General features: G+C 42.4%; 2 pseudogenes; both read right to left on the bottom strand.

Moving 5' to 3' along the window:
- Positions 1-1,778: 1,778 nt before the first annotated feature.
- Positions 1,779-17,235, bottom strand: LOC103303639 (UDP-glucuronosyltransferase 2A3-like; annotated as a pseudogene).
- LOC129151941 (protein dpy-30 homolog) lies at positions 10,728-11,029 on the bottom strand (annotated as a pseudogene).
- Positions 17,236-19,107: the final 1,872 nt, after the last annotated feature.

Below are 19,107 nucleotides of genomic sequence, written 5' to 3'. Positions count from 1 at the left end.
GTCCCCTGGCCTGGTGCCAGGGTGGAGGGTGTGGCCTGAGGTCCCCTGTCAAGCCCCGCTGGGCTGAGTGCATGGCCTGAGGTCCCCCATCAAGCACTGCTGGGCTGGGGTCGCAGCCTCAGGTCCCCTGCCCCGGCCTGGCACCATGCAGCCTCAGGTCCCTGCTCATCACTTGTTATGGCACGTTACGGGAACCCCGCCTCCACTATGGATGCAGCCATCTTGTGTTACGGGAACCCTGCCTCTGCTGAGGGCATAGCCATATTGTTATGGTATTATGGGGTGAGGGTAAATTTGCATATTACCTGTTTATTATATAGGATCATTTGAATTATAAATACCAGTGATTTTTAAATATAATAAATTGACATTTAACATTCAGATTATCAATTGTACTGGTCTTTAAAAATTTCATTAAAATTAATAAAACAATTTTTATATAATTCTTTAATTTCTTTTTTTAAAAATAATCTCTTTACTTTTAAAACATTACTGACATCTTCACTTGTTGGGGGAAAAAAATCATTCCATTGGTTATCTTTATTGTCTAAAGACATGCTCAGAACTGTCCCTAGTACATAAAAGGCACACAGAAATATTTGTTGATTAAAGGAAAAAGATGGCATAATTGTTTGGTAGGGATTGTTATGGACGGAATTGTGTACCCCTCTCAAATTTATATATTGAAGTCTTAACTCCCAATGTGACTATAGTTGGAGGTAATACCTTTAACAAGATATTTACAATTAACTTAGGTCATGAAGGTGTCCTCTAAGGACTTGTATCCTTCTAAGAAGAGGAAGAGACATAGGCATCTTTTTCTTACCAGGCGAATACAGAGGAAAGGCTGTGAGAGGACAAAGGTTGAAGGTCACTCTCTTTAGTCAGGAAGGAGGCCACACCAGAAACCAACTCTTCTGGCATCTTTTTTTTTTTTAATATATCTTTATTGATTTCAGAGAGGAAGGGAGAGGGAGGGAGAGATAGAAACATCAGTGATGAGAGAATCATTGATTGGCTGCCTCCTGCATGCCCCCTACTGGAAATTGAGCACGCAACCTGGGCATGTGCCCTGACAGAAATGGAACAGTGACCTCCTAGTTTATAGGTCAACCACTGAGCCACCGCAGCCAGGCCCTGCTGGCATCTTCATCTTGCATATCTAGCCTCCAGAATTGTGAAAAAATAAATTTCTGTTGCTTATGCCACTGAGACTGCAGTATCTTGTTATGGCACCTGAGCAGACTAATGCTGAGCTTATTGGAAACTTTGTAAACATTCCAAAGCAGAATGTCTTATCATCATTATTTTCAATTTTGGCCTAATCCTAACAACATTGGGCAAGTAGAGAGGCTTATTTAAAACAGAAGCCTTATTTTCATAGCAAACTAATTTTTGAGGACACTTCCCTGTTTATATGATCACTTGCAACTGGTGAACTGTATAATTCTCAGCTCCCCACATTCATGAAATTGGCTGATATTTTGTTATTTCCAGCGATCATTATATCACTGAAGGTTATACAATTAAAATAGTGATATCATGAATAGAATTTTTAGAATTATTAATGTCCCTGTGCCAGAAAGTGGATAAATAGGAAGAAGGTAAACCTCTCTGAGGATATCAAAGAATGGGACATGCTCACCAGTTAATGATCTTGTGGAATTCTAGGCTGTTTCTTTAGGCTAAAAAAAGAGGAATTTGAAAATTGAAAACAAGAAGGAGGTGCAGGAATAAACTGGTTTGTCCACTCAAATCTTTGCCTAAGTTAGAAAGATCTATTCTCTCTTTTTCCTCTTTCCTGATTTACCAAATTTTCGACAAGAAAATAAACAACATTTTGTGATCAAGAATATAGCAGATGCTGCACAGGCCAGCAGGAACCCAATCACATCCAAAGAGTGGTACTGGAACCAGGTGAGGTTGTGAGCAGCTGGCCGCAGGTGTTTGGCTCCTTTGTGGCGCATGACATACTCGATCCAGAAGACGGCTCTATCTAGAGGCTTTACAGGTTGATCGTGGTGAATCCTTGATAACCTCATCACATTCTCTTTATAGCTGGAAGGCAAATAAGGAAGAAGGCAAAAGAGAAAGAAATGAATGAAATTTTATTTTTGTTTGTCACATGATACATGTTATAAAAATTAATCTAAGGGCCACAGAATTGTTACATGAACACTGCTCATTGTACAGCATTTAACATGTATAGTAGGGAGATGGTAAGATAAATATATTATTAACAGGATGTGGTTAAATGCAGGCATAGAGAAAAATAATAAGAATAAAACAGTTGTTAATTGAAGCCCAATTTTTCTGAGCTGGAAGGGTGACATTGTATGAACTGTACTTTCCAGAAGATTTCCACCACCAAGATCGTGAATGGTCCAAGATTATGGGAAAAGGTCCATTAAAAGGTAAGCATAATCTCTAACATTTTTTTGTCTGGTGCTTAATACAATCAGTGGTAATCCTTTAGAAGGAAGAAGTACTTACGAAGGATCATTAATGACTGTTCTCAAGGCCTTGAGCAAGTCTGCACTTGTCATTGTGTGCATGTTCACCTCCACAGCCGCTCCTTTGGCCTTCATGTGAGCAATGTTATCATGCTGATCAGCAAACATGGGAATTCCCACCATAGGGACCCCATGATAAATACCTTCATAGATCCCATTTATTCCACCGTGAGTGATAAAAGCTTTGGTTTTTGGATGACCTAGTTTGGGGATAGAATGAGAAGTGGGTGAAAATATTTATTATAATGCATGAACAGAAATTCAGAGAAAGAAGAGGAAGATCTATGGGATAAGTTACTGAAGAAGGCCATATTTTCTACTTTTTTTCCTGTTGGGCACTGCTACCACAGAAAATTGTTATCTCAGGAAAAGGAGGTGTTAATTCCCTCTGTATTACCCGAAACTCTTATCTTAATTCACAGCAAGTATGAATGTATAAAATTAATGGTCAAATACTTAATTACTAGAGGCCCAGTGCACAAAATTCGTGCATGGGGGGGGGTGTCCCTCAGCCCAGCCTGCATCCTCTCCAATCTGGGATTCCTCAGACAGTTGGACATCCCTCTCACAATCCAGGACTGTTGTCTCCCAACTGCTCGCCTGCCTGACTTCCTTATTGCCCCAAACCACTTCTGCCTGACAGCCTGATAACCTCCCTAACCACTCCCCTGCCAGCCTGATTGATGCCTAACTGCTCCCCTGCCAACCTGATTGCCTCTAACTGCCCTCCCCTGCCAGCCTGGTCACCCCTAACTGCCCTCTCCTGCAGTCTAGATCTCCCGACTGCACATGCAACCTGGCATTTTGTCCAGGCTGCTGGTGACTGGGCTGAACTGCTGACCTCTGGGAGAGGGAGAGAGGCTTGGCTGTTGGTGAGGCCGGGAGAGAGAAGCAGGGTCTGATCACCCTGCTTTCCTATCCCAGCCTCGCCAGCAGCCATTGCCACTGCTGATCAGCCCCACCTCTCTCTCCAAGAGGTCAGCAGTCCAGCCCGCTTGCCTGCTGTGGGCACAGCCTGGCATTCAGTCCAGGCTGCTGCCAAGCAGGCTGAACTGCTGACCTCTGGGAGAGTGAGAGAAGGTTGGCTGCTGGCGAGACCGGAAGAGAGAAGCAGGGTCTGATCACCCTGCTTCTCTATCCGGGCCTCGCCAGCAGCCACTGCCATGGTTGATCAGCCCTGCCACTCTGTCTCTCTGAGAGGTCAGCAGTTCAGCCCACTTGCCTGCTGCATGTACAGCCTAATGAATGTTCGAGCCTCCGGTTGTTGTGGATGTTACAATCCTGGCTCTTTATATATGTAGATTAGCTGTTAAATAATTAATCAACTTGTCCATCAACTACTATAGCCTTTCTTCCACTTAGTCTTACCAAGAAGATCATTCTGGGGTAGCCAGTCATAGAGCTGAGTATTGGCTCCTAATTTGGCTGGTTTCTTCCCTTTGTATCTCCATAAAACCTGTGGAAGACAGTGAATATATTTCACAAGTAATACCACAGGATAATGATGTTTTAAGGTTGTAGAGTTTGAATATATCATGCATCTACTCTATTTTAGTTGATAGTTGAGAAGGGAGTATAGAGGTATACTTTATAACCACAAAGAAATAGCGGGACTGTTTATAACAACCTTTTAAAAAGAGTTTGTGGTAGTTGCCTGTTATCATTTTGTTTATTATCACTAAACTTCCAGGAGTGAGATTGTTAATGAAGAAAATAATGCCATGCTAGCCTAATAAATCAGTACTTGGGAGTTAAAATTTTTATGGCCACAGGACCTCTGTATAAATTGTTGTCACTGGCAATCCTAGCTTGATCTTCATATTAGTGTTTCTTACAAATATCATTGATTTAGATTTTAGCTACTTATTTTTTGGATGACTGGTTATCATTTCATCCTCCATTTTTTTCTATTTTCTTTTTTCTCCCACAACTTCTTTTTTTTAAAAGTAAAAATAAGGTAGTGATTTTGCTTATATTCCATAGTTTGTTGAAGTATTCTGTTTGGTTTGGTTTCTGCAATTATCATATTTGCATTTATATATAATTTTTATAGAATTTTATGGAATTTAACCAAATGTACAAATAAAAAAAGCTGTTGGATATTTTATAAATAGCAATATATAAAGAGCTGCAATCTAAAATGGTGGTGATAACATTAAAGTGAATTGAATATCATGTTAGGACATGAAATTTGCTAGACTATATTAACATTTCTATGGCCTTTTAATTTTAGAAAATGTTAATTAAAATGCTAAATGAATCTAGGCTTCTACTTCTGTGCGCAACTATGATGAATCAAGTCCTAATACAAACAAATACATGGAGGATATTCTTATGCAGCCTTCATGCCTATGTTTGTCATTTCATTTCTCCCTTTTCCTGGTCCTGGAGTAAATGCACTTCAGAACTATTTTGGGAGTCGTTAGAACAGACCTTAAGATTTCATGAAAAATGGTGCTTAATGTTTTCATCTCTATTTCATTGAAAACAAATTATTGTAGCAGCAAAGGTCAGCAAGCAAGGTCCAAATATGCCTACACTCACTATTGTAATGTTTTACAAATTTTTACTTAATACTGGTACCTGATATGTTAAGTGTAAAATGAGATTCAACTTTCAGTGGGAAAGACACCAGCCCAGCAGGATTAAAGGTTGTACTAACCTTCTGTGGAATCTGGGCAAGGGCTGAGGCAATAAGATTGCCCTTTTCTTCTGTGAGATTTTGGATGATTGAACCCAGAGAAAACACCACAATACCATCTTTGCCTGAGCTCTGGACAAATTCTTCTATTTCCTATAGAGAAATAATTCTTTGTATTACAGATCTATAGTATTATTAGGGAATAATAAAATTATTTTATACTTTTAAAATAAAGATTCAAAGGGAATTGTCAGAGGCCTGGTTAGATTTTTTAAAAATCTTTGACATTTAGAACCACCTACTCTCTTTAGGAGAAAATATATAATGCAATATAAAGATAATGTATCATAGATTTATACACTTGAAACATATAAATTTATTAACCAATGTCACCTCAATAAAGTTAATTATAATAAGTAGATAAATAAAATCTTTGGCTTACATGCATATCATTGATTAGTGAATAACCATAGAATCAAACCATTATATGAGAGTGTTAGGTGGTAAGAATACAGTATATTTCATGGATGATGGATTTTCATGTTACGCACCATGTTTAATTTTATTAAAAACTGAGTACTGGAGCAGAAAAGATGGCGGCGGAGGTGAAAGGCTGATCTGTTGCCTCGCATGGCAGTTTCGGAAATACAACTGAAACATGGACTGCTGAGGGTGGCGACTGCTGCTCGCGTCTCCCCAGGCCGGGCAGCTGCTCCCCTCAGTCAGTACCTCAGCCGGGGCCATGGGCTCGTGGGGGCCGCGGCAGCTGCTGTGGCGGTGGCCTCGGACTCGGCGCAGCGGCTCTCGGTGAAGAAAGAGACCATCTTTCTGCAGGAGGGGCTCACCCGTGCCACCGACCTGGCCGAGCTGCGCACTGAGATCCTCGGGGCCCCGGACGCCGCCAACACCGATTTGGAGGATTCTTAGGAGTTCTCATCTTACATTCAAGTCCTCTAGCCATTTTGACGGAAGAGAATCAAGAGGACGGCTGGGCCGCGCGCAGCGGTTTCAGGGGCGCGACTGGAGGACGGAGCGTCTGCAGCCCAGAACTACAGGAGAGATTTACAGCTAAGAGGGAAGAGGAAACCAGCGAAATCGGAGGGGACGAGGTGTGGAGGCGCGTGGGTCGGGCTGGTGGTGGGGGAAAGGGGCTTTTGTTCCAAACCTAGGGGAGATTAGCTCTCCATCACCCTGAAATCCAGCTTCTGGGGACCCGCTGGAGACCCAGATGCCTGCGGGGAGAGGCGGGACTCTTGCGGAGGTGCGCCCAGCAATCAGTGTTTGCTGCGCTAGAGCGAGGAACGAGGGGACTTAGAAACTTGGAAGGCAGAAGGAGCAGACTCGCAGCCATTTCGGCTCACCGCACCATGGCCTGTTGGCGCCCTGAGACCCCGCCCCACCCTGGGACCCGTCCCGCACGTTTTGAAGACCCGCCCCGCAAGTCTTGCAGGCGCACCTACGCTCCAAGCAAGGGCTTATGCATGTGGGTGGCCTGCCCTCTGGCAGCGGACCAGATAAACTGCTGTTCTAGTCGGACTGCTCCAGGGCCACTCAGACAGGAGGAGGAAACTACAGTTCTTGCTGTAATCCCTGCTGAGTGTCTAAGGCAGTGGCTGATCTACGCCCCATTGGGGACCCAGAAACGAGGGCATCTGGTGGTCTGTGGGAAATGACACCAGACTTCAACCACGCACATAAGGGACAAATCCAACAGGCAGATTCAGTGAGCGCCAAAGCCTTGCTGCACCAAGACCCGGCCCATAGGAGAGTCTCCTGCACAGCAACTCTTCCTTTATAGACAAAGAGAGCCCTCCCGGTGGCACCAGCAACAATCAAGACTTAACTATACAAGGGAGGACCGGGATGGAGACATAGGGCGGAGGCCTGGATGTTGCCTGCCACAACAACTTTGAGGCTGCGATGGGAGAGCGGAGCAGACACCACCCAAAACCACCGTAGGGCTGGCTGAGTGGATGCTCTGCAGCTAGAATAAAAGAGGGGTATGCGGGATGATGCTGATGCAGATGACCCAAGGACCACACTTTGGGAACTGCGGCTCGGGCGACGCAGGGGCGACCTGGAGCGTGCTCGGCGCGGTCCCCCCGGCGGTCTCTGGCTGAGGGGGCGGCTCCACTTGCTGCCGAGCACGGACAGACGGGCCCCTGTGAGACGTGGGGTGGGGGACTACGCGCTTGCTGGCCTCCGAGTCCTTCAGGAATCTCGGTGCCCCGGGGGCGGCCGGGTGTGCATGCTCGGCGACCGGCCGCCGCTGCGGACCCAGGGGCCTGCGCGGTGATGCCGGGCCGGCCAGCCGCCACGCACCGGGCGCACCGGAGCTTCGCCGAGCAGCTGCCCGACGAGTTCTGTGGCGGCCGTCCTGGAGCTCTGGCAGGATGGCCGGGGGGGTTGCTGGGGGGGGTTGACCGGTGAGAATTGGGATCGGGAGGACGGGGCCCCGCTGGGACCCGGGTGCGGGCGGGGTAGCGCGCCCCTGGGCTCGGGAGTGGTCGCGCGCCTCCGGGTATGGGTGGGGCCTCGCGTCCCTGGGTCTGGGTGGGGCCGCGTGCCCCTGGCTCCAGGTGAGGCCGGATTCCGGGTCCGGGTGAGGCCAAGTGCCCCTGGACCCAGATGACGCTGGGTCCCGTGCCCGGGTGAGGCCAAGCGCCCCTGGGTCTGGGAGAGGCCAAGCGCCCCTGGGTCCGGGTGAGACCATGTGTCCCTGGATCCGGGGGAGGCCTCGTGCACATAGGTCCAGGTGAGGCCATGTGCCCCTGGGCCTGGGAGAGGCCATGCGTCCCTGGGTACGGGTGAGACCATCTGTCCCTGGATCTGGGTGAGGCCTCGTGCACCTAGGCCCGGGTGAGGCCACGTGCCCCTGGGTCTGGGAGAGGCCAAGAGTCCCTGGGTCCGGTTGAGACCATGTGTCCCTGGATCCAGGTGAGGTTCATGCACCTAGGCCCGGGTGAGGCCACGTGCCCCTGGGTCTGGGGGAGGCCAAGCGCACCTGGGTCCGGGTGAGACCATGTGTCCCTGGATCCGGGTGAGGCCTCGTGCACCTGGGTCTGAGAGAGGCCACGCACCCCTGGGTCCGGGCGAGACCATGTGTCCCTGGATCCGGGTGAGGCCTCGTGCACCTAGGCCCGGGTGAGGCCACGTGCCCCTGGGTCTGGGAGAGGCCAAGAGTCCCTGGGTCCGGGTGAGACCATGTATCCCTGGATCCGGGTGAGGCCTCGTGCACTTAGGCCCGGGTGAGGCCACGTGCCCCTGGGGCTGGGAGAGGCCAAGCGTCCCTGGGTCCGGGTGAGACCATGTGTCCCTGGATCCGGGTGAGGCCTCGTGCACCTAGGCCCGGGTGAGGCCACGTGACCCTGGGGCTGGGAGAGGCCAAGCGTCCCTAGGTCCGGGTGAGACCATGTGTCCCTGGATCTGGGTGAGGCCTTGTGCACCTAGGCCTGGGTGAGGCCACGTGCCCCTGGGTCTGGGAGAGGCCAAGCGTCCCTGGGTCCGGGTGAGACCATGTGTCCCTGGATCCGGGTGAGGCCTCGTGCACCTAGGCCCGGGTGAGGCCACATGCCCCTGGGTCTGGGAGAGGCCAAGCGTCCCTGGGTCCGGGTGAGACCATGTGTCCCTGGATCCGGGTGAGGCCTCATACACCTAGGCCCGGATGAGGCCACGTGCCCCTGGGTCTGGGAAAGCCCAAGCGTCCCTGGATCCGGGTGAGACCATGTGTCCCTAGATCCGGGTGATGCCACGTGCCCCTTAGTCCGGGTGAAGCCGTGCCCCTGGGTTCGCCGAGACCAAACCAGAGGGAGTCGGACCTCCGTTACCACCATTTGTCCACCATCCAGAGCTGAGGGGTCAGTGCTGACATGTACACATAAGGAACTGGTGGACATTGAAATTGGGTCTCAAAAGAACTGTTGGTCCAGAAAGAAACTCACTACAGACTGATCCATCTGCCTGTCAGCATAACTATTATTGCTCGTCTCACATTCAGTTCTCATAAGTATATATCTAGTGACATATGATCTCGCTCATCTAGGGGAAATGATGAACAACATAGACCTAGGAACAAGAACAGAACCAGAAGCAAGGAGGCATCGATCGGACTATCGGGCCTCAGAGGGAGGATAGGGGAGGGTGGGGGGAGGGGGAGAGTTCAACCAAAGGACTTGTGTGCATGCATATGAGCCTATCCAATGGTTAAGTTCAACAGGGAGTTGGGGCATGCGTGTGGAGGGGGGGGATGGGAATGGGGGGATGAGGACAAATATGTGACACCTTAATCAATAAAGAAATTAAAACAAAAAACAAAAACTGAGTACTTCACAAGCTCATAAAAATATTCTTGAAAAGAAAGCACCCAAATGGGTCTGAATTAGGCATCTGACAGTTTACATCTAATAAATCATTACTATGTTGATCTGCCTATGGCTTCATTGATAATTTTCTCATGTTCAAGTCTTCCTTTATTAATATGCCTAAGCAGATATTTGTTAGAATTGTAGTATCTATAATAATAAAAGGGTAATATGCTAATTAGATGAGACATCCTTCTGGATGTCATTCCAGACATCCTTCAAGACAAAGCAGGGGCCAGAGCGAAGCCCGGGTCACGGGTACCTGCCATTGGCCAGAGCAAAGCCAGCCTAGGCCCCAGGTGCCAGCAGGCGGCTGGAGGGAAACCAGCCTGGGTCCCTGGTGCCAGAGGGAAGCCGGTGCCTGCAGCCAAGGGAAGGAAGGCCTACTCTTGCATAGATTTCGTGCATCGGGCCTCCAGTATAGTAATAGTAATGTATTGGAAAAAGAGATATAACATATTTAAAAAGCTCTATAATCATAAATCACTTTTAGAAGATAGTGATTGCCTATCTTTCTAATGTAGAAAACTCCCAACTCAGTGGACACTAGCTACATGTTCTTAACTTCAGCCTTAGCACCGAGTTGATACATAGCTACTTCTGTAAATTAAACTGCCTCACTGTTTAGAGTTGTGCAAGTTGGCCATGGGAAACTCTGGGATTGGACCCAGTCAGATCATATTCTATGAGAACGATATCCTCTAGACATGCATCATGTATTCCAACTCTGGAGTCACTTATTCCCCAATTAAAGACTGTTAAATGACCAGAAAAGAGATGATGTCAAAGTTGACTATGTCAGCTTCATTAATATTAGGAGGACATATTTGACCCCACAGAAATTATCTTGTTATTATTTTGATTCACCTCCCCAAACACATGGAGTTTGAATAAAGTGTGTGTGTTTGTGTGTTCTTGATTGACAGACCTGTCATCATCATTTTTGCTTTCTTTTGATGTCTTAACACTTTATTTTGAAGGTGATTTAAAAAACAAATTTAAGGACAATCAGAGAAAAAATGCACAGAATACACTCATTAAATAAGTATTGTGATGAAATAAAAATAAGTGAAATACGTTTTCTTCTGCAACTTTAGTAATAAGTTGTTATTCTGAAGTTTCTTATACTTCTAAAAGGGAGGTGGGGGAGTTATGACTATTAAAGCTGTCTCTTAATCACAGAAACCAAATTTTTCTGTTCTTCTCAATAAGTCAGTTTCCATCTTCCAGCTCTGACTTGTTTTTTTTTAAAAGATATGATGCTAGAAATTCAAAAGGATTTGGCAGTCTTTCCTTTGCAAGTACAGCAATTTTCTGTAATAAGATAGGCATAATAATCTGATCCAGGTAGGTACATTTGGCAAAGACTGCAGATCCACTTTCTGTTTTGATGATTTTTCTGCATTAATATTCTCAGTTTTCACTATCCTCTCACCATTATCTCTGGGACTATTCTCAGAATGAGGATTTTCTGAAACCTGTGCCTGTCTTTCCAGCATCTGCTCTGGCTCCATGCCAGACCCTGCAAGTCACAGTTTCTGGATACCAATCCATGCCAGAGCCTTCCATTTCTAAGAGCCCTCTGTAAAATAAATCAAGAATTCTCCTAGGAACATCATGTACCCTAAAAACTTCCTAAAGGGATTTTCAAAATATTCTCACAGTACAAGTAAATGCGGGCTTTCCTCTTCACTCACTATTGATAGTTCAACACAGTACCTATGTAATGCTTATCTATTACTCATTTGTTTCTCAATACTGTTTTCTTTTAACATCCCTGACACTCTACATTTTTTCTTTGAAGACTTAAGAATGTGGTATACAATTATCTTTTTTATTCCAAAAGAAACCTGACGTCAGGTTGGTAAAGAATCAAGCCAAGATTGGGTCTCTTATTTTCCTGAACTCTTATGCTGGTGACCTCCAATATTTCCTTAGCTGTGTGGTGAGCTTGAGACCACATATTACCCAATGACTTCTAGAAAATTCTTCCTGAAAATTCCACTTTTTTCTTTAAGTAAATAGTCCCAATATAGAACTCATTGTATTAGTCTCAAATAAATTTTATCTTATGTTTTCTATTTCAGTAGATGCCATCACTATCAAACATTCAAAATGAAAATCCAAGAGTCATCTTCATTTTCTTCTCTTCCTTTAACTCTTACTTCCCCTGTCACCCAGAAAATAGCGTAGAACTTATCCCAGTGTCTCATCAAAGCATGTTTATCTCCCAACCATCATAATATATGCCCATTTTCATAACTTTGTCACGCTTGTGAAGAATACAACAGCAGTGTCCTTAGTGATTTTTATGGCTCCGGTTTCCAGTTGTTCCTATCAATTATCCATATTGTAAACACAATGATATTTTAAGATGTGCTTCCATCATGCCATTTTATTTTCAGCCTGATTTCCCAATATAATACCTAAAATACCTATAAATAACTCACAAGAGCCCTCTGGCATGGAAATAGAGTTGGCCATCCAATGATATTCAACATCATGTTTCCTTACCAAGACTGTAAGCTTTAAAAGGAAATCAGGTATCATATCATAAGGTACATAAAGTCCATCAATGATGTAGTCTTACCTTAGGTAATTGTTTGGCAGGTTTGCAGTGCAATCCTCCAACAAATTCAAAATTAGGTAGGTATGGACGAGGAAATTCAAAATCCCAATATGTTCGAATTAACCAAATTTCAGCTTTCCCCAGAGTCTCACATAATGTAGTGGGTCTTCCTGGGAAAAAAAAAAAGTTGGGTAGAGGGAATTAGACTATAAGTTGAATGGGAAAATTGCCCCACTAACTTTATGATTAGCTATCAAGGGAAAATTAAATTTAGGTCTTCTAGAATAATATGGCTTTTAGATGTAAAATGAAAAGGGGCATTAATACAATAAAAATGGAATAAAAAAAGAAAGAGAAAAATAAGTAAAGATGAAAGAAAGAAAAGAGAAAGTAAAAAAGGAAAAATAGATTATTTGTAAGTTTATTTTTACAAGATAAAAGAAACCTAACGTGTAAACACAACTCCAAACTGCTAATTAATTTATTGCTATTTTTTTCTCTCCAACTGAATGGCAGATGATAGATTAGCTCCACAATATCTGCACCAATCACCCCTCAATGGTTTCTAGTTTTCTAGTCAGGAATATGTCCATGTCCTCTCCAGCATGTTTTAATTTCAGGATTACTCATATTGTTATAGAATCCCTTCAATATCAGTCGACCTCATCCTTCTGAGTTATATCTCATCACTTCAATTCATGGGACACTATTTTATTAGTAAGAATCCCATGAATAATTTATACTCATGATGACCCTCTTTTTGGGATATGTGATACATAAATACATACTACAGTCATCACACACCTTTTTACTGCTTTCTTACTTTACTGCTGCCTTACTGATGTGTTTTGAAGGATATTTAAGGTATTAATTTTAGGTTTTTAAGCAGAAGAATGACTAATTGCAAATAACCTAGTCATTAATTTCTGTGCATAAAAAAATAAATGTTTTATAACTGAGAGGAAGGGAATAAAAACAGGTGAGAATCCTTTTCACTTTAGGATTCTTATTAAAGTTGATGGTGACATAAACCCAGGGAGGAAAGCCTCATTTTATAGTCATGTTTAATATGAGGTCATATAGTCCAAAGGCTGTAATTTGATAAGGAAGAAGCTTTGACCAAGGACATTCAGTTTGAAATTGCCAGAGATTAGATTAGAACTCCATCCCTTTGCTTCTGAATTAATGTCTTTTTGCCATCTGGATGTCTACTTTTTTTGAGACTCAAATCCTGCCTTGATTACAAACCCAAAGGTGATATTTCTATTAGTCATTATCTTATTTAAATTATTCATTTTTCTGCTTAAGTGATTTAGTTTATATGACCTTAGCTTCATTTCAGAAAGACAACTTAAACAAATAGGAAAATTCTACATTTAAAGTAATGATTCACAGTAATGGGTATAGAAGGGATAAATGGAAAGAGAATGAAATGAATTTATGTATAAAACAAACTGTAAATAATTTCATAAATTGTATTTGAAATTTTACATATGAGGAATTATGGACATGAAACAGAAATAAAATTGACAAATACCCATTTTCTTTTAGTTATGTAATTTACATAAAATTGAGTTATATAATCAGAATGGATACTTCTAAATATATGTGTGTTATATGGGTAATTTAATGAATGGGTTAAATTTTATCTACCAAGTAGATATTATTATCAAATGAATCTGTTATATTAAGTGAGTTAAGTAGGATGGTTTTCAATTTTAAAGACTTCTTGCCTGAATACATTATTAGTACAATTTTTGTTTAATAGAAGAAGCTCTTATTTTCCTCCTAATATAATGCTTCTGTCCACTTTTTCTCAAGTTGAGGCTTTTCAGAGGTCTTTACTCATAATCTTATCATGCCAAAATGTGACAGTGACATATTATAGTTTTCAGTTTCCACTGAGGGTAGATTTGAGCCAAGATTCTTGTATTTTTTTCCTGTATTTATACGCCTAATAAGTAGTGTGCTCCCAGCATGCGTAATGATTATATAATTAATTATAGCAAGTCATTACATTTGAGTTTAAATCATGGGTATATAAAAGTTTGTTTTTTTTAATATATATATATATATATATATATATATATATATATATATATATATATTGATTTCAAAGAGGAAGGGTGATCAAGAGAGAAGAAACATCAATGATAAGAGAGAATCATTGATTTGCTGCCTCCTGTATGCCCCACACGGGGGATCTAGCCTACAACCTAGGCATGTGCCCTTACCCAGAATCAAACCGTGACATCCTGGTTCATAGATTGATACTCAACCATGCCATCCGGGCTCAAAGGTTTTTTTAAGTTGGTTTCTCTGAACATTAGTTCTGTGAAACAATTTGATATTCAGTGAATTAGATTAGATCATATACTTAGTGCAAGATATGATCTTTTGTTTGTTTGTTCTTGTCTGTGCTTCTCAAAGATAGTTGAAGTAGAAGCCTGTCTGAGTTGATTGATTCAGATCTCAGCTAAGTGTATGAAATTGCAAATAAAAGCATTTTAAGCAGAAAAGGCAAAGATGGAAAATAGGTTGAATAGGTGTATATCAACTGTTAATTAATGGTTCTCTTTAACTGCCCAAGACACAAAGTCTTTTAGGATTTTCTCATTACTTTTTCAGATTTTGTGTAGCATTCCCCCAAGAAATACAAAGTATCCTAGGAATATTTTTCACAACCAGGCACGATGAACCTGTCCAAATACTCAACAAAATAATAACAAGACTCAGCAACATATTAAAAAGATCATACACCATAACCAAGTGGGATTTATTCCAGGGATGCAAGGCTGTACAATATTCACAAATCAACAAACATGATACATTACATAAACAAATTGAAAGACAAAAAGCACATGATTATATCAATAGATACAGAAAAAGTGTTTGAAAAACTCTGAAATCATTTTTGATAAAAACTATCAGCAAAGTCAAAATAGAGGAATCATACCTTGACATAATAAAGGCCATATATGACAAATGTACAACCAACATAATACCCAGTTGGCAAAAACTAAAACCATTTCCCTTAAGAACAAGTATAAGACAGAGATATCTGATTTTATTACTCTTCTTAAATATATATTGATTTCAGAGAAAAAGGAAGAGGGATTGAGAGAGAAAAAAACATCAATGATGAGAAAGAATCATTGATCAGCTGCCTCCTGTACACCCCCTACAGCAGATGGAGCCTGCAACCTGGGCTTGTGCTCTGACTAGGTATCGAACTGTGAGCTCGTGCTTTATAGGTCAACATTCAACCAGTGAGTCACACCAGCCAGGCTCAAAGATATTTTTTATACACCAATAATGATCTATCAGAAAGAGAAACTAAAAAAAAATTCCATTTACCATTGCAACAAAATATTTCAGATACATGGAGGGACCTGGTGATGATTATGCTAAGCAAAATAAGCCAGTCAGAGAAAGACAAATATCACATGGTGTCACCTCTATGTGGAAACTAATGGACACAGTACACTGATTAATAAATACAACCAGATGAATGGAAACATGGAACACACTGATGAATCTTACAGGGAAGGGGGAAGTGGGGCAGTGGGAAGAGTTTAACCAAAGAACCTATGGGTATTCATGCATGGGTAGGGTCCCTAGACCTGACCAGCAATCAGGGCCGATCGGGGCCTTCAGGTTGCTGGCCTGGGCCTGCCTACATTCCACGCCACCCCCGGTGGTCAGCGCATGTCATAGCGAATGGTCAAACTCCAGGTTGGTTGACTTCCCGAGGGGATAATTTGCATATTAGCCTTTTATTATATAGGATATGCATTGTCCATGAACACAGAAAGTGGGATGGTGAAGGCCTAGGCGTGGAGGGACCTGGGAAGTTGGGAGCAAGGAGGGAATAAAGGAGTCGACATTTGTAATACTCTCAACAATAAAGTCAAACAAACAATGTCTGACATCCTGTTCTCATAAAAATGGTATAAGATTGAGTGTCATCATCACTAATTATAAAAAATGTTTGCGGTGGATGCAGATGAATTAAATATATTTGTTAATAATCATCTGTTAGCTTATTACTGGTATCAGACAGGTAGGTTATCTTGCTCTTAGGATAAACATTATACTGTCTTCACCAAGAATAGCTATAATTTCCTCTAATATAGAAACTCAATGTACTGTATTTATGTAATATCCAAATATGACAAACATTCCTTACAAGTATCAAGTTGTCTTATGATTAGTGGTTTGATGACTATAAAGACAGAGTAACCATGGCAAGATATTTTTTGTTTCCGTTTCCACTTAGTTTTGATAACTAGTTGATTACTGTTACTGGTAGAGTTTTAAATGGAAAACAGATATTTTAAAATGTATTTCTTTCATTTACTTAGATTTCTAAATTTATTTTGATAAGAAGTTTGAAATAAAAAGCAAAATGTCTTACCTAATGCCTCACTGTAAAACTGGTCCCAAAAATGAATGTCATAATCCCGGATCCATAAGTCAAAGAAAAAGGAAAGCATTGTATTTTTTACTCTTTCCAGAAAGGTCATTCGGTCGGTAAGTCCCACCATCTGAACAGGAACATAGGAAGGTGGAGTGGGGAGTTTCCCACAGTGTTTCTCCTTCATGCCTCCCATAGACACTCTTAATGTGAGCACAAAAGGGACTGCAAGCAATTCAGCCACCAGCTCTCCACAGGGCATCACAGGGTCTATAAGCATTACATCGTAGTTGGTTCGCTGGAGCTTCTTCATGAGTGTCTGGTTGTAGACTGCACTCTCACACAGGGTTTTTACACTTTCAGTTACTTCAATAAAAATCTCATTCAATCTTACTGTAGATCGCCAGGGCGCTAACTTTGGCAAGTCATTCAAAATTACGTCCAGAAATTTGTCTTGTGCTTTCTCTGCTAATTCTTTCGGATATTCTGGATGTAATACCTCGAAGTTCAGTGGGGAAGGTTTGCTGTAGTCAATGAGCTTAGTATGTGGAAAAGTCAACACTGTTACCTCATGTCCTTTCTTTGTGAGTTCCTCTAGAATGGTCTTTATATTAAGCCAATGGCTCATGTCAACGGGCCATACCAGAACCTTTCCACCGAATCCACAGCCAGCACTACCGAATCCACAGCCAGCACTACAGCAGAACCGCCAAAGCCCACTTCTTAGATAACATGACAGCAGCTCCGCCACACACTGCTCTGCTGAGGTTTTAGGGTGTTTCTGCCCAGTGCAGAGACCAAATGGCAATAAAAACACATAGTAAGTTAAAAATTAACTTTAAAAGGAAACATTTTTGCATTATATGCAAGGTTAATGTTTATTGGGGGAATAAAACAGAAATAAAAAAGATATCTGGGAAAATTTTTTCAAATTCCAGATTTGGAAATAAAGAAAATAACAAATAGGAACCACCTAAAATTAATATTTCTCTCTCTCTCTCTCTCTCTCTCTCTCTCTCTCTCTCTCTCTCTCTCTCTCATACACATACACACACACACACACACACACACACACACAGAAACCAAGACCCATTACACTCTTTGTTTGAAGGTGGCAAGTGGTTTAGGTGAAAACATTCCACATCATTTTCCCTATGTGAAATAGCAAATAATTTGCTTGGATACCTATGGGGAATATTTTGATAAGAGTCTTATGATGAGTACAGGGTATTCAGAATTCCAGAGAAAATACAATCCATTATGGAATAATTGGAGACAACTGTAGTAAGATAGGTAACATATGAGGTGAGATGAAAGCCTTGGTAGGATTTAGGCAGAGTGTGGCATAAGGACAGATTTCACAATGAATAGAGGAATGAAAAAAGTTCATGCGTATTTGGAAAACATTCCAGTGGGTATGGATTGCAGAGAAAGTTGTGGGAAGTAGGTTATAGAAGAAAGTTGGATTGAAGTAGGAGGCAATAGGTAGTGTAGAATGGTTTCAATTTTAATTTATAGGCAAAAGTTATTTACTCAAATCTTAAAGAAGGACAATCACAAAATCAAATTTTTCCTTTAGCAAATAATTCTGGCAGCTAAACATAGAATTCATAGAAAAGCAAGAGTTTAAAATAAGGGAAACTGATTGAAAATGTGTACTGATAACTTAAACATGAGACTATAATAGCATGAAACATGGATTAAAAATAGTAAATGTGGGTTTTTCAAGTTGGTGGTGGAGTAGGTGGGTCTTTCTCACACCTCCTCTCAGATCCAAACTGAAAATAACACTAAATTGAGAAACAATCACCCTAAATTACTAACTGAAGACTATCTGAAAAGGAGACTTTTAACATACAGTATATCAAAGATTTACAAAATAGTGGTTAAAAATTTATAGAATTTATGACGTGATCACCCTATAATTTTGGTGCTCATCTGACTCCAAACATCATCTATGTACTTAACAAAGGATGCAGATGTTGTTATGTTGATATTAGTAAACAATTGGGCGCGGCCTCTGGAGCCTGCGCTGGCCCGTCTCCCCTTGGGGAATGGGCGCTGATTGTAGGTGCCCGGCCCTTGTGCACCTGCCGCTTCACGAACTTGTCGTTGAGCGCGATGCCCGCTTTAGCATCGAAGATGGACGAGTGGGTATCGCTGATAAAGTCTGTAGAGACAACCTGGGTGGCAGAATTTCTGAGGAAGCATGTATTGAGCATCTACTGTGTGCCAGGCCCTGGGAAGATGGCTGGAGCTTTGGAAGTGAAAAGATAGTCCTCAAAATCCTTGCCTTCTTGGAGTGCACATGCTAGCAGGGCCAATCGTGACTGAAATGGAATTTCAGGTGAAGAAAGGGACCACAAAAATAACACTTTTCTGAGGAGGGCATCTAAAGTAAAGAATTGGAGGAGGTCTGAAGTGATGAGCCAGGTGTGGAGGTTGTGGGGCCACCACAGACCACAGGAGGGGCGGCTGCAAGTCAGGGTTCAGCCTTGCTGAGAGTTACACAGAATTTTAGAAGACTCTACCCCTAGTGGGCCTTTCCTCTTGAAACCAGTCTCTTTCTATTAAAGTCACACACTAAGCAAATCCTGGAGGAAGAG

Source organism: Eptesicus fuscus, chromosome 2 (assembly GCF_027574615.1).
Source record: "Eptesicus fuscus isolate TK198812 chromosome 2, DD_ASM_mEF_20220401, whole genome shotgun sequence".
Taxonomy (NCBI): domain Eukaryota; kingdom Metazoa; phylum Chordata; class Mammalia; order Chiroptera; family Vespertilionidae; genus Eptesicus; species Eptesicus fuscus.
This window is presented reverse-complemented; position numbering and strand designations above follow the sequence as displayed.